This window comes from Xiphophorus maculatus, chromosome 20 (genome assembly GCF_002775205.1).
Source record: "Xiphophorus maculatus strain JP 163 A chromosome 20, X_maculatus-5.0-male, whole genome shotgun sequence".
Classification (NCBI taxonomy): domain Eukaryota; kingdom Metazoa; phylum Chordata; class Actinopteri; order Cyprinodontiformes; family Poeciliidae; genus Xiphophorus; species Xiphophorus maculatus.
The window spans coordinates 24435630-24449861 of NC_036462.1; the positions used below are offsets into that span (position 1 = coordinate 24435630).

At 42.2% G+C, this 14232-nt stretch overlaps 1 protein-coding gene across 4 annotated transcripts in view; it reads left to right on the forward strand.

The window, feature by feature from the left end:
* The first annotated feature begins 1359 nt into the window (after positions 1-1359).
* The window catches only part of plxna1 (plexin A1), a 219682-nt gene continuing 206809 nt past the window's right edge, over positions 1360-14232 (forward strand). For all 4 annotated transcript variants that reach the window (XM_014468382.2, XM_023325775.1, XM_023325773.1 and 1 more), the window contains exon 1: positions 1360-1484. The gene's annotated coding sequence lies outside the window, so the exon portion shown is untranslated. The remainder of the gene's footprint in view (positions 1485-14232) is intronic.

Here is a 14232-nt window from a genome sequence, read left to right on the forward strand (position 1 = left end):
GCTTTTACAAATTGCCAGTTTTTAAAAAAAATGTATTTCATGAATCTTTAAGTCAGCACTATGTTTGCACTGGGAAGGGAGCGAGGAGGTGGTAATCCACTAATGATCTTTCTATGTGAAACAGTTACTGTAAACATATCATAATTGCCTCTGGCTGGAGTGAATATCTGATATGAAAAAGAAATTGCAAAAAAAAGAAAAACACAACATTGCAGTAGTTTATGTGAATGCTAGCTTATGATTCTCATTGTATAATGATCCTCATTAAACAAACCATTTAACATAAAAGCAATTAAAGGTCAAATAATCATCGAATTACTTTTATCTAAAACAGAAAAGCAATTCCCAACGCTGCTAAAAATCTCACATTTATCATTACAGTCCTAATGGTGTTGTCTAAACTGTTAGTTTGTTATTTTAATGCTAAACGATAGACAATATTAGCTACTCAACAGACATGGAGCTCATAGCTTCCCAACTGTGGCTTTGAAACAGTGTCAGCTCAATAATTGTGATGGGTTGCATCCCCTGTATGTACATGCATGTGTGCGTGCATGTGTGTGAGTATATGTGGTATGTCATTATCTCAATAAAAAGTTGAAAATAATTTCTGAAGTTGAAAGGAATAGGATTCCAAGAAGGTGACTATATACCTTTTGATCATGATGTTTGATAATTCACCAGAACTTGAGTGCAGAACGCCTATGAAATTTTCACAAGTCTGCCACTGCAGCACACCAGCTTCATTTCTCTCTGACGTCACACAGGAAAAAGTTCTGCCCCAGTTATGACAACAACAAGCTACAAGAACTCCAGAACCAGGGCTGCAGGAGGAGAATGATGTAATTGTGTTCTTGTAACTCTGGGAGAGAGAACACATTAATCTGGTCTTGTGGGGCATGTGGATAATAGGCCCCAAGTCCAGATTTCTGGAGTGCATGAGAAATAGTTGTAGAGTTAAGATAGATTATTATTTCTTTCAAACTTTCACCCTTTGTCTCTAATAAACCTAACCATGCTACACAGAATCGCTTTATTTATCCTAAGATTGAGATACACCTATTCATATATTGTCATTTTATTTAAGAATACAAGAGTAAAATGTTAATACAATTGCACAGTACGCATTTTAAATATTCACTTGTTATTGGCTACAATGTGTTGGCCTATCGCCCCAAATCCCATTAAAATACACTGTAGTTTGCGATTGTAGCATAAAGATCCTCTAAGTGTTGACAAGTTGTGCTGTGAAGCCCTCTAAAGGTTGTGTAGAGTACTGCAGCGGTAGGCAGTGCGCTTTCTCCTCCCTCCTCCCGGAGCACGGGCTGCATTCCTCTCCTCTCCGCTCCATTCACACGCAGGGGAGCCGTCGGACAGAGAGCACCGCCGCCGCCGCCAGTCCGTGTGACCAGCGTGGAAATGTGCCCAAGTTGTGGAATTTAAAACCATGGCGGGGATATCAGCCCTTAGGATCACTTGAACCCGTAAGTACCCGGCGCGAGGGGACCTATTCTCGCGTGGAACAAGCTCGAGTTCTAGGTGGAAATTTTGAGGTTATGATTTTCTTTCTTTTTCTTTTTTCCTACATTTTGCTGTTGATTCGTGTGGCGAGTTTTTGTCCCCGTGTTTCTCCCCGACTCTCGGGGACTGGCTCCCCGTGCGAGTTGGAGGAGAGCTGTGGGGAAACCGGGACCGGTGGAGGTGAAGAGAGTGTGTTCGGAGGTTTGTGCAGAACGTTTCGGATTGAATCCGCGCAGAAACAAGTTGTTTAGGCGTCTTGGTTGATTTGAACATTTTTAATGACCTCGGGTAAAACACCTGGCGCAGAAACTACTATCTGCTGGGTGTTTTTCTCCTTCGTACGCTCTGCTTTGGCGCAGTGGGCGCTAAGTTTCTGACCGTCTGCAGTTAAAATTAGATTTTTGTTTAAAACCTTTAAGAAATAAAACAAGCCTCGGAGATCGATGTTTTGGTAGCTCGGGGTGCGTCTTGCTGTGGCTTTTCCTCAGAGGAAGGAGGAGGAATGCCACCGCAACCACCCTTATGCATAATTACAGGTATTCATAGCTTGACACTTAAATGTTTCTTGGATACATATTCTCCTTATGCGTTACTATTTATTTCATTTATCCTAAACACTTGCTTTTTAAATAGACCTCTGGGAGGAGTTGGGTTAGATTCCTTAAGGGGAGGGACAGGGGGGGGGGGGGGAATCGATGCTCCTTATTAGCTTTGAAATAATTAGAAATTGTGTTTGTGCGATGTGAAAAGAGCGTTAATCTGCTAACGAATGAGAGGCAATTTGCGGGCTTTGTTATTCGACAGCAATTGAATCCCCCCCCTCTCCCACTCCACCCCCAATTTCTGAGCAGAGCAAGGATGGAGTGAGAGGCGAGGGCTGTCTGTGGGTGTGTTTGAGTGCGCATTGGTTGTCAGCTATTGAAAATGCTCTCATTGCTCTATCGGATTCTCCTCATTTATGCGTGTGTGTGTGTGTGTTTTAAAATCAAATACTTGTTAACCAAATTAGTCGTCACACCTCACCTCGACCCCCTGCACGCTGCTTGAATTAATCTGTTATATTACATTAGCAGATGCTTAAATATAAATGTGTCTCTTTTTGAGAGAGAGCGAGAAGAGAGACGGGAAGAGGTGGATGACTGGGGCCAGAGTGCAGCTTATCTACAGAAATCTCTGCAGCTTGCCTTAAAAATTAATGCACACGTCCTACAGTATATCAGGTCGTGATAAGAGGGTGATTTTCTCAATTGAGACCACAGTGTTTATATATTTTTTTTCCTTCCAGCATCGGTGGACAGGCAAATATAGCCGGCGTAAAGGGTTTATGGTTTCAGAATTTGCTCAGATTTTTTTTTCTTGAACCTGTTATGGTTTGAAATCCTTTTTGATGAGATTTTAAAACTTGTTAGTCACCTGAGCTTTCTCCTGCTGTCTGAGACATAGACTGGCGCAGTGCTGCCCCTCCTCCACCTGTTGCTGTGCACTGGCGATCAGCTGGTTGCAAGACAACTACTGCAATTCCCCCCTTTTTAAAAGACGTGGGAATATTTCCGGTCGCCACAGATATGTCACAATCCGCAAGCCAGCTGTTTTTGTTGCAGCATACCCAGGTGATGCAGCCTCTCTCCCAAAGGTTGCTGTGCATTGCTGGTCAGCTGGTTTAGGAAAATTTCCCACACATTTCAAATGCTACCCAGAAAGACAAGTTCAGGTGTCTGACAAATATTCCCTGCATTCCCCTCATCTTAAGCTACTACTGTTTTTGCAGGGCAGATAGCCAGACTAATAACCAGCTAGCATCAACTTGTCATACTTTCATACAAGCAAATTTAACTGGATTTATTCCATACTAAATCTGTGTATCAAAATCACTAATGACTATCAAATATAATTGATTATTACCGATATAATCTGTACAATCAAAGGTACCGTGATGATCGGAGAGGCCGAGCAATAGCCTCCCTCAGTTAAATTAAAAGGAGATGCATTCAAATGTAAATGTTTCGGGATTTGAACCGTGACTGGAGTGTTTGCTTAAGAGGTGGCGTCCAGCTGCAGGTAAAGAGACATTTCACCAGCCACACAACGGGACTGTGGTGAGCTTGTTTTGTCAAAACAAACAGCATTTCTATTAATGTTGGGCTGGTGGAAAAGAGAGGCAGTTATATAAACTTCAGATGCACCAGTGTTTTTGTTATGAAGCTTCAATTTGTAGATCTTGGTGTTTTGGTGAGTTAATTATTTATAGTGGGGCTGTATGTGATGTCACACTAGTTGTGTGAAGGAGAAGCCAGTTTGCTGTTTTGATAAAGGACAAATTATTTGAAGTTATTTTAATCTGCCTTCAGCGCTTGATGTAGGGAATCAGTGAGGCTGTTGCTAGCAAAACAGCAATCAGTCCATGTGTGTATTCTCAAGAGTATGTAGACATTTATATTAACTGTGAAATATCCAAGATAATTTTTGCAGTACATGAGTTGCACATTTTATGCAATTTCTTTAAGAATAACTTTTTTTCTTTCTTTTTTTTTGTCTAGCCTAAGTCTGCTTGAAATGAAGAATAACCTGTGATCAGTTGTTCTTGGAAAGAATGCCAGAGTAATTGTCAGGCTGTAATAGGATAATAATATGTGAACATGTTCAGGCTTGTCCACACAATCACATTGCTGCAGCCTAAATACCAGCATTCAAACTCTGTCCCAAACGCTCTGGGAGGTTAGTGTTGTTTGCTTAAAGATTGTGCAAAACGTTTCCTGTGCAAGTCAAAAGATGTTCGTAAATCATTTTTGCTTCCCTAAAGTGTCATCTCGCATGGCGTTTCTGCATAAAAGCTGGCAACCCAGCCAGAACATTACAAGCAATTTGCCTCAATCGTCCCTAATTATGATACAGATCTGCGCCACAAAGGGCTGTTGCTGTCAGGAGTTTTAGGAGGTAGCGCTATCCGGTCTGCCCAGCTGCAGTGTTGTTAAGACTGAATCGGTGATGTCCAAACTTTGGAATTTGAGCTGACGTGCACTTTGCACCCCTCTGGCCCTGCCTTTGTGTGGCTTCTCCCTGCGTTGCATTCCTATGGATCTTTCAGTCGGCAGGTCTGATTAGACTGTTGGTGGATGACTAGAGCAGCAAGGGGTTTGCTGAAGTGAAAAACGGAGTTGCACTCGGCACACAATCAAACTGGTCGTTAATATTTTCCCGTAGTGCTGCTAGTGCTTTTATTGATAAAGGATTTTGGCCAATGAGAATTTAAATGAATTTCCTGCAGGCACTAGGCAGATTTTTATAGCTTGATTGGAAAAATGTCCTTACAGACCTCTTTATGGAGTGGTACCACTTGCAGTGTGTAGTGTCTTCCTTGTGTGCTCATTTCTAGTTTGACATTTTGAACCAACCTCATCTTTAGGCATTTCCTCTTCTCGCCTTCTCTCTCATGCCTATGCTCTTCTGCTTCTCTTCCTGCTCACATTCTTTTTCCTTTCGTTTTTGCCTCACCCACTCCCGCTGTCAGTGTGGTCTACCTCTTCCCTCTTCATTTTACTCTCCTCCTGCCATCATGTTTAATTTTTCCAGTCTGTCTCTCTGTTTTTCAAATGCTAACCCACTCGAAAATGCACCCTTTTTCATTCGTCTTCCTTCCAGAGATATATCCACCCAGTACATGCAAGGCTTATACCTTCCTGCCTTTCATTTGCTCTCCAAGCACCTTGGCAGATTAAGGATCCTCCGTTTTTTTGTGTGTGTGTCTGTGTACAACCGGTTTTCCGGGATGTTCTTGCTGGGATAATTGGCCTTCGTAGTTTGCCAGCGTCTGTCCCATCCTTGCTTTTCAGATTGGTGCTCATTGAGGAAGCATTTATCATCCTGAAAGAGGATCTCCTCTCTGACAGACGTAGCGGTTGTGTCAGAGACGGCTTGGTATGCTGTAGACCTAAGACTCTCCGCCATGCGTGAGCACTTTCTTGGCTCACTGCTGCTGTAATGTAATATCTGTTGTCATATAATAGCCGGTGAGGATGGCTTGTTTTTATTACATAAGTTTTCATTTGTGTCAGTCATCCTAAAGAGGTTATAGCTAGAGTGGCATGTTGCTACGAGTTTACTTTTGTTGTGCATCACATTTTTCACGTTCAAATATGAGGACAAATCTTGACCTCTGTAGAAGTATTTGGCATAGATTGCTTTAAAATCACTAAAGTTACGTTGAGAGCTCTGGAAATTTGAGTCAGAGAAAGCATTACAATTATTATGTGGAAATCTGTGCAGAAGCCTGGTGCTTCTGACACCTGAGTCCCACCTCTTCCTCTGCAGTGTGATTTTTCAATCTTCTGTCTGAGCATTTCTCTTAGTCTCTCTGGGTTTTTGCTTGGAGCCCCGAGGCGAGGAGCCACACAACGGCAGGAATATTAAACGCTCTAAAGATGAAGAAGCAGTTAGAGCTCTATCTGAAAACCACGTTCTACACACGCCTCTTACGGTATCAACGCCCATCCAGCCGACGAGCACTAATATATAATAAACTCACTCACCAATACCTGGCGGGTCCGTCTTGACTGACTGCTCAAATTGGAATGACCTCCATTTGGCCCACATAAGAAGCTGGGATTGAGCGCCGGTAGGTGGTGTTGAACTGCAAAGTGCCGCTGCATTACTGATGATATTGAGAGGTGAATTCGCTGGTGAGACGGCAGCACAAACCCTCATCAGCACCAATCAGAGTCGAATTTAAAGGTAGACTCGGGGACTGGCAGCTTTATTTTGGTCCCTGGAAACTGTCTGTATTAAACCACGCACTCCGTGTAAATACAAGTGTGCAGAATTTAAAAACGAAAGCTCAGTGTGCATTGTTCAATGACCTCCTTTAAAAAAAGAGATTCTTGTTGCGTCCCTCCCTTCAGTTGTCGCCAAATTAATTTGACCAGAGCTTTGGCAGAGCTGAGCTGTCTTGCTGCTTTCTGTCTCTAAGGAAGGCAGCCTTAGTTTCTTTTTCTTTTTTTTGGTGCCTCTGTCGTGTGCTCATCCAAGTGAACTGTCTGTTATGTATAATTAATTTTCTCCTCTCTCCCAGTTTATTTTTATCGCCCACTTTTAACAGTTTCTTCAAAGGACCCCTCCCCCGCTTCCGTCCTCCTCGGTGCCTGCTGAAAGTGACAGCTGCTCGGGTATGGGAGACACTTTTTGAAGGAGGCACTAAAAAGGCCTCTCCGACAAGACGAATTGGAGTGAGAAATCTGACATTATCCAATAAATGTGGCTACAAATTGGAAATAAGTTTTTACCGCAGTCCCCATTTGTCTTTTGGAGAACCGAATTGAAGTTGTCCTTTTGTCTTAATTGTTGTTGATTAGCTTGGTGGCCGAGAATAAACCACATTTCATTTGTGGAATGGGCTCTGATCCAAACCAAAGAAACATTTTCGTCCGTTGTATCTGACCCTCAGCTCACCGCAGCTCGTATTGGGTTCTAGTGGCACTCATAAGATCTGGTTCCTCTCCTGACCCACTGGCCTTGTGTGGAAACCCCACAGCCGCTGCAGCTAGCGGGCACAGCCTCAGCATCTGTGGTTTCCTCCCCAGCATGCTAATACTCTTGTCAGCATTCCATCCATCTCCCTTCAGACACTGAGTCAGACAGGCGGCCAGGGTCTCTGATTTATGTGGACGTAAAAAAAAAAAAGTCCTCTCTTGTTGTGTTTCCTCTTTTGAAGAAGAGTCTGAATCTGCTATCGATTGAGAAGCCACAGTTCCTTCCTGTAACATTAGATGACACCTATACACTTATTTTATTCTGGTCTAATTTTACTCCAGAGCTCGGGAGTAAATCTTCACTCCCGAGCTAATCTACACTACATAACTCCCTCGTCCTGTCAATTCTTGTACAGTTTCAACTCCTTTTTCTTTGAGTTTTAAGAATTGGTCTTGAAAATTGAGAGACAAATCACTTTTTGTTCATAAGTCTGTACAAAGTAGCTGCATAGACCAGTATGAGATTCTCATGGTATGAAAATCTTGACTGACAAAACACAATTTAAGATTTTCTGCACAAAACATTTAAAACAAAATGCATAACATGACCTAATTGCTTTTATTTAATAGAGAAAGATACAGTCATACATGCTTCTGTTAAAATAACACAAAATATTGTTTATTAAAGGTAAAATTGTGTTATCGATAACATTTATTTCTCATTTTAATATTTAAAATGTGGGCCAAAGCAAAGTTATCAAGTGTTCATTGCACAGAATGAATACTGTCATCCTTTTCCATTATTTAACAGTAAAACAAGTTTATCAAGCTGCTAACTGATGTAATTAGTGGGGCTATCTGCTCAGAGTGTAAGCCAGCCCTCACTGGACACAGGGAAACACGTGGCTTTGAAAAGGGGTGGGAGTGCAGTGGTGTGTTACTCTATCCATTTTGCTTCAGCCACTTTCTTTGTATTTCATAAAAGTACTTCAAATTTCAGGAACTATTTGACAGAAATTTTTGTCATTAAAATAATAATGTGACACGGGCATGCCCAGTACCAAAGTTTTTACTTTCTACTAGTTGATGGAGTTGCATCAGTCTGCAGAAGACCACTGTCAGGTAGTTGGTATATTTTGTAATTGAATGTAATTCAGATGTAATTTGATGCATAAATGGAGATAATCTTATAATTATCTCTATCTGGTTTCTTTACAGCAAGTATTTTCAATCAATCTGGAAAAGTCAGTTTAGGATTAAGTGTTGGTCAGCTGTTTGAGAACTGGTTAATATAAGTGACATTACATGCAGCAAATGTCTCTCAACTAGTGTGTTTATTGGAAAAACTTAAAGATGCTCTGTCCAGTGATTCTACCTGTCCTGCTGAATACGCCGTTACGCAAGTCGCTCTACGTTATTTTTAAGCCTTTCTCAGCGATTCTCTGTCGGTCTTGCTCGCAGAGATAGTCTAAGTTTAGATGAGGAAGCCCGATGGTTGTTTACCGTGCTCGCTAGAGTCTGTCGGCGTCTTCAGGCATGTTTGGCTTGTTAATGAGAACCACTGTGTGAGAGATGAGGCAGCGTGCTGTGGGTGTCTGTCTTTGCATGTATTTGCATGGTGATAAGCCGAGCATCGTCCGTGCGCTTTCAGATGTGCACGGCCGTATATGGGATGTTGCTGCAGTGGATTTGTGGCAGAGTGGCGAAGTTTGTAACATAGCCCTCCCCAATGTGGAGGATGAAACAAAACTCCACATATGGGCATTTAATAGTTGTGATAAATGTTTATGGTGTTGCACCTCTTAATTGCCCCCTTTCTTTATTCTTCTCAATCTCCCTACCTCCTACATTTTTACTCTTTTCTTTCATCCTGCTCCTCCCTGGTCTTGCGTATGCATACCCTCCAGGTTCCTGTTGTGTTTACCAATGGGAACCTTAAATAATTCAGGCTGTCCGTACTTCCCAGCCCTGTAAATAAGACTAATAGAAGGCAGGCTTCTGAAGAGAGCCACTTGCCCAGGGAAAGCATTGCTGTGGGCTAGCCTATAAATCAGCTAGCTGCCTGTTTGGCCCCTTTACTGTGGCTGCGTTGTGGACTACAAAGCAGGAACATCCATGTTAGCGGAAGGAAGGGTGACTTAATGCAGAGAGGTCAGCAGCAGGGTGGCGTTGGCCCTGAGGCGGTGATTGGTATTGGGTGTTTGTGTGCAAATCCATGCAGGATGCTGTTCTTTTTCCTTTTTTAATTGGATTTTGAGTTGGATCTGTGTAACACATGCATACATGCACCATGGCTCATAAACTGTTCATCCTGATGTCAGCACAGGCATTTAGTGTACCAGATGGCAATAACTGTTCATTAATACCTTCTCAGAGTTAGCATTTCATTGGTTAGTTTTTTGGTAGACATTTTTATAGATGCAGCCTTGAAAAGAAAAAAAAATACATACTTTAGAGTATCTACCAAGTCTTTTTGTATCCATTTCAGAAGGCTGTGGTTTTTAAAATAGATCTTTGCTCTGAATTTCTTTGAAACGCATCCCGGCTTCTCACTTCTTCAGATTATAATTTCAAATTGCCTGTGTGTGTGTGTGTTTTTAAATAATTTTTTTTATGACTGAGTCAGGTAGGACCTGTCTGGGGAACATTTTCAGGGAGCACTTCAGAGTTTGAAATTAAACTGTTTCAGTATAGCTGAATCTTTAGACACTTTTTCACAGTTAGTCTGTCACAAAAGCACTTTTTCTCTTTTAGAACCTCAAAAGATACAGGAATATTTGACGGTTTTCAGTTCTGACCACAGCGCTTTATTCTTGTCAGATTTGTTTCCTCTTCCATCCTTACTTTCTTGGTTTCTTCCTTGTTTACATCTGTAATTTTGTTAAAAGTTGACAGTAAACTATTGCGTTTAGAATTGTACAATAAGCTAAAAATTGAACGAAGGACTTTGGACATCAAAACTGTGTTGTGGATCCCTTGTCATGCGAGTCATAGTTTCAGATTCTACTTTGTCTGTTCCCTCAAGCCAAATTAAAATATTGTCTGAAACTTTTAAATTGATGCTGAAACAGCATGAAATCTCCAACACCTCCTCCCTCTCCTGGCCCTTTCTCTTTCCTCAGCCAGTGTGTCAGCTCTCCTTTGTGCTCCTCTCAAAGGGTTAAAGAGGGAGAAGTGATGAGTGGCTCACCGTCTCTGGCTTTCATTGTGTGCTGGCATTGTGCCACTGCATAGCATGTCGACCACAGACATATGTACAAGGGACTTCGCTTTATTTCGCTGTGCTACACTGACACAGTAGTATCAGTGGCTGCAAACCAATGCAAACATTGTGAAAGCATGATTATTAGCATGACTGTTTTTTAAATTTCTGTAATTTAAATGAAATTAAATAGTTTATTTTGCCTTTTGCTGTTTCACTGTTTGCTTACACCTTCCTTGTGATTTTGTAACAATCCATAACTTTAGAAACAAGTTCAGTGATGCCTCAGAAAGATTCTGGTTTTCTTCTCCTGCCTCAGTGGAAACATGTGCTTGCGGACCATAAAACCCAGTTACCCTCTGTCTCCTCCCTTGCATAGCTTGTTAAGGGAAAAACCACTCGACAGCATGTTGTGCAGAACATTAGCTGCTGCATGGGATAATTCTTTTAGCAGACCTGGGCTACCTCCACTCTGCAACGGAACAAATCCTGGGGGTGCTCTTAAGTCGTCTCGCCCTTCTCGACCCCCTGCAGAGTGAAGGCAAGCAGAGAGAGGCGGCTTTGGGAGTAAGTGCTTTGGGACAGACAATGGTGGACTGGCCTCAGAAGCAGACTGGGGGGTGGGGAGGGGTGCAGCCAGAAATAGAAGAAGAGCACGAGAGGAGGTGGTGGGGGGCCTCAAACTGGAAGGAGGAGGAATGGGTTTAGGGAGGTCAGAGGTTAGACTGATCCCTACTTTAAAGGTGTAGTGGGGCAGCGGAGGTCTTATTGCCAGGGCTCTCTTGTTGCTTTTTACCCTGCCTGGGGTAACGGTCTGCTACTGCATCATGGGGGAGGGGTATTTAGGTGGGTGTGAGTGTGAGCTGCGCATTGCTGTCCCATGATGACTGCAGTTGTGCTCGCTGACCTCTGGCCCTGGCCTCTACTCTCCCTACCAGGAGCTGTCACAGAGGTCAGCAGCATGCCAGCTCCCACGTGAAGACACTGGGTAACTGAAGGGTATCTTTGCTACAGCAAGTCTTTCTGGGAGAAGATAAAGAAGCAGAACATGTGACGAAGCAGCCAGCAAACATGAAGGAATGTGTCTACGATGCCATTCAGCATTTTGAATGAAATGGGGTGTGTAACTTGTGACTGGTGTGTTGATGTGTGCGACCGGGGGGGGGGCGTGTCCTTTCTTATGCAAGTCCTTTTCTTTTAGAGTAGTCCTTCATTCCTCGCAGATATCCACTATTTCCTTGGTTCCCTTTGCATGTGAAGGAATGTGACTGTTCTGCATGATCAGCTCTGTTCTTCACTGTTATAGATTGTGATCTTAGTTGCTTCAGCTTGGCATAGCCTCAGATGCACCAATAGTTCCTCTATCCTCAGAAATGTGATGGATAGTACTGGCATTTGAAGCAATATAAAATGTGTTTAGCTTGTAGTGTTTTGAAGACTTCATTTCATTCATTCATATCTTTACAGTTGAAACTCGAGGAGTACATACAGTGTGGGGAAAACAAGACAAAACACACCTTTGTTTCACTGTCTGACAAAATTATTTTTATTTGCTAAATCACAGAGTGAGAGCACTATTTTTCAGACAATTTTTATTAGTTTCTTCATATTCAGAAGTGTACTACACTAATATTTGCATGGCTTAAAACTAATTGGAAAAGTTAAAGTAACCCTTAAAGGATGTGAGTTTTTTAGGTACAGCTGTGGATATATTTTAAGGCAACCCTCACATACCCTTCTTCCTTGTGCGTCATCCTGATTTAATCAAAAGCAATCAGCCAAGATCTAGGAAAGACCATCGCGAACCTCCACAAGTCTGGTTTATTTTGGCCTGCATACAATACAAACGCCTTTGGAAAGTCCAAGGTTTTTGTGCTAAATAACAATTTCAAGTCCTGAATAAAAGCTAAAGACCTTGTGAAGTTGCTGGTTGGTGCTTGTAAAAGCGTGTCATAATTTGCAGTGGAGTCCTGGACTGATGTGGTCTGAAAGCATAACGATAAACCAGATTAAATGTTGGAGTTGCCATCACAAAGCCCTGATCTCGGTCTCATCTGAGCTGAAAAGGCATGTAAGAGTGATTCGGCCTACAAATGTGACTCAGTTTCACCAGTTCAGTCAGGAGCCAGTGAGCCAAAATTCCAACAAACTATTGTGAGAAGGTTGTGGAAGGAAACCCAAAGTCTGATGTGTTTGACCGAATCCAGACAGTTTAAAAGGCAATTCTAACAAATACTTAAAAAATAAAGCAGATATAAAAATACTGATATTCCTAACTGACCTAAAACAGAAAGTCCCATTTAATGTCTGAAAATAAGGGTTCTTCAATACAGTGTGTGTAAAAACTAGTTTCAGCTGAATTCAGGCATTCTTGTGTAGGGCATTGCCATTTAGCATGGTTATAAAACACAGCTCTCGCTGGTTTTAGCCACACCTCGTCATTCAGACTTGGCCACCACACAGACACTTCCAAAAGCAGCCCATCTCCCTGTCTGCTTGTAGCTACATTAATATAAAAGCCCTTAGTGCTTAGAATTGGTAAAGGCGGGAAAAAGAAGGAATCTGAACAAAACGTTGCCAGAAACAGCGGAGGGAAAAGAATAAGACCGCCAAGAAACGAGGGAGGGAACTTGGCAGCACTTGCTAACTGAGAACAGCAACGAGGCAGCTCACACCAAAGAATAATAAATGCCGTTGCACAGAAAAGCGCTTATATGCAAGACACGGTGAGGTAGAGAGGAGTGGTGAAAGAGGAATGAGGGGAAAACTAAGTCACTCTGATTCAAAGTTTAATTAAGGTCTAAATGCAGCATTGGAACAGCTGCTGTTGCTTGCACCACCCTGCAGTACCCGAGTTACAGCTTTTTCTTATTTACTTGGAAGCTGAACAGATGTTATAAGGGGGTGGCAACTTTATCGGACGAGAGGTTTGGTTTCCGGGAAGAGGAGGAAATTAAACTCCTCACTTACTGTGGTGAGTTCAGTAAATTGCTGTCGCTGTGTGCTCATCCTAGCAACACGGAGTGAGACTCTGACTTCTTGTTAGTTTTCCGAGCTTTATGGATTCTTACTTAATCTCAGCCTGTAATTGTGTTGCTTCCCCGGAGGCAAGATAATAAACACAGGTTATTAAATTTTGAGCCAGACTAACTAAAACGCATTAACTCATAGTAACATTTTTATGCATGCACAGAAATATTTTCAGTCGGAGTGTAGCTACAGTATCCTGGGAGGATGAATGAACAGTTCTCTAACTGTACACTAAGCTGCAACAGTATTCACATACTTGGAACTTTTTCTGTGTTTTGCGTCAATATGTGTAATAAAATGCATTGAAATTGACATTGACTTCATTAGGTTTTGACAATTGCATTTTAATATGCATTTTAAGTTGAAATTCACACCAGGTTTCTCATCTTGCATTTCAGTCTCTTCCATCTTTTTACCCAAAAGTCTCTCATCATGAGGATGAAGGAATCCTGTTCTGTTGAGCTCGGTCACGTTCGTTGTCTGCGACTCTCTCTCTCCTTCTTGCTCTCCCTTGGAGGCCCTGATGAAAATGGCTGTTTAATCATGCAGAGAGGTCAACCAATCAAAGGGCACAGCCCGAGTGATTTAAAGGCCTGTTCGGAGCACAGCTGGAGGGGGAGAGAAAAGGGAGAGTGATTTGGACAGAAAGAGAGAGATGTGTTGGTGTTGATTGTTCTGTGGCACAGGTCACTTCTTGCAGCATACCTCTGGTCTCTTTTCACCCATAATTGATAGATTGATCTACAGGCAGGGAAATGTGCTGAAAATATGCAGAGGATGTTGGGCAAAGAATTGAGCATTTTAGTGAGCCGACATTCTCGGAATGAGGTGTATGCACACATTATTAGCATTAACCCACATTCTCCCCTTCAACTTTTTATTTTCCATGCTACCTTCCCAGTTCACAATGATGCATGAAGTGTATGGTCAAAGTTCTTGCCTGTATCATTATCTTCTTTCTCTGATCTATCTAAGACTTCGTAAAGAAATATATCTAACTTAATCTTGTTTGTAAAA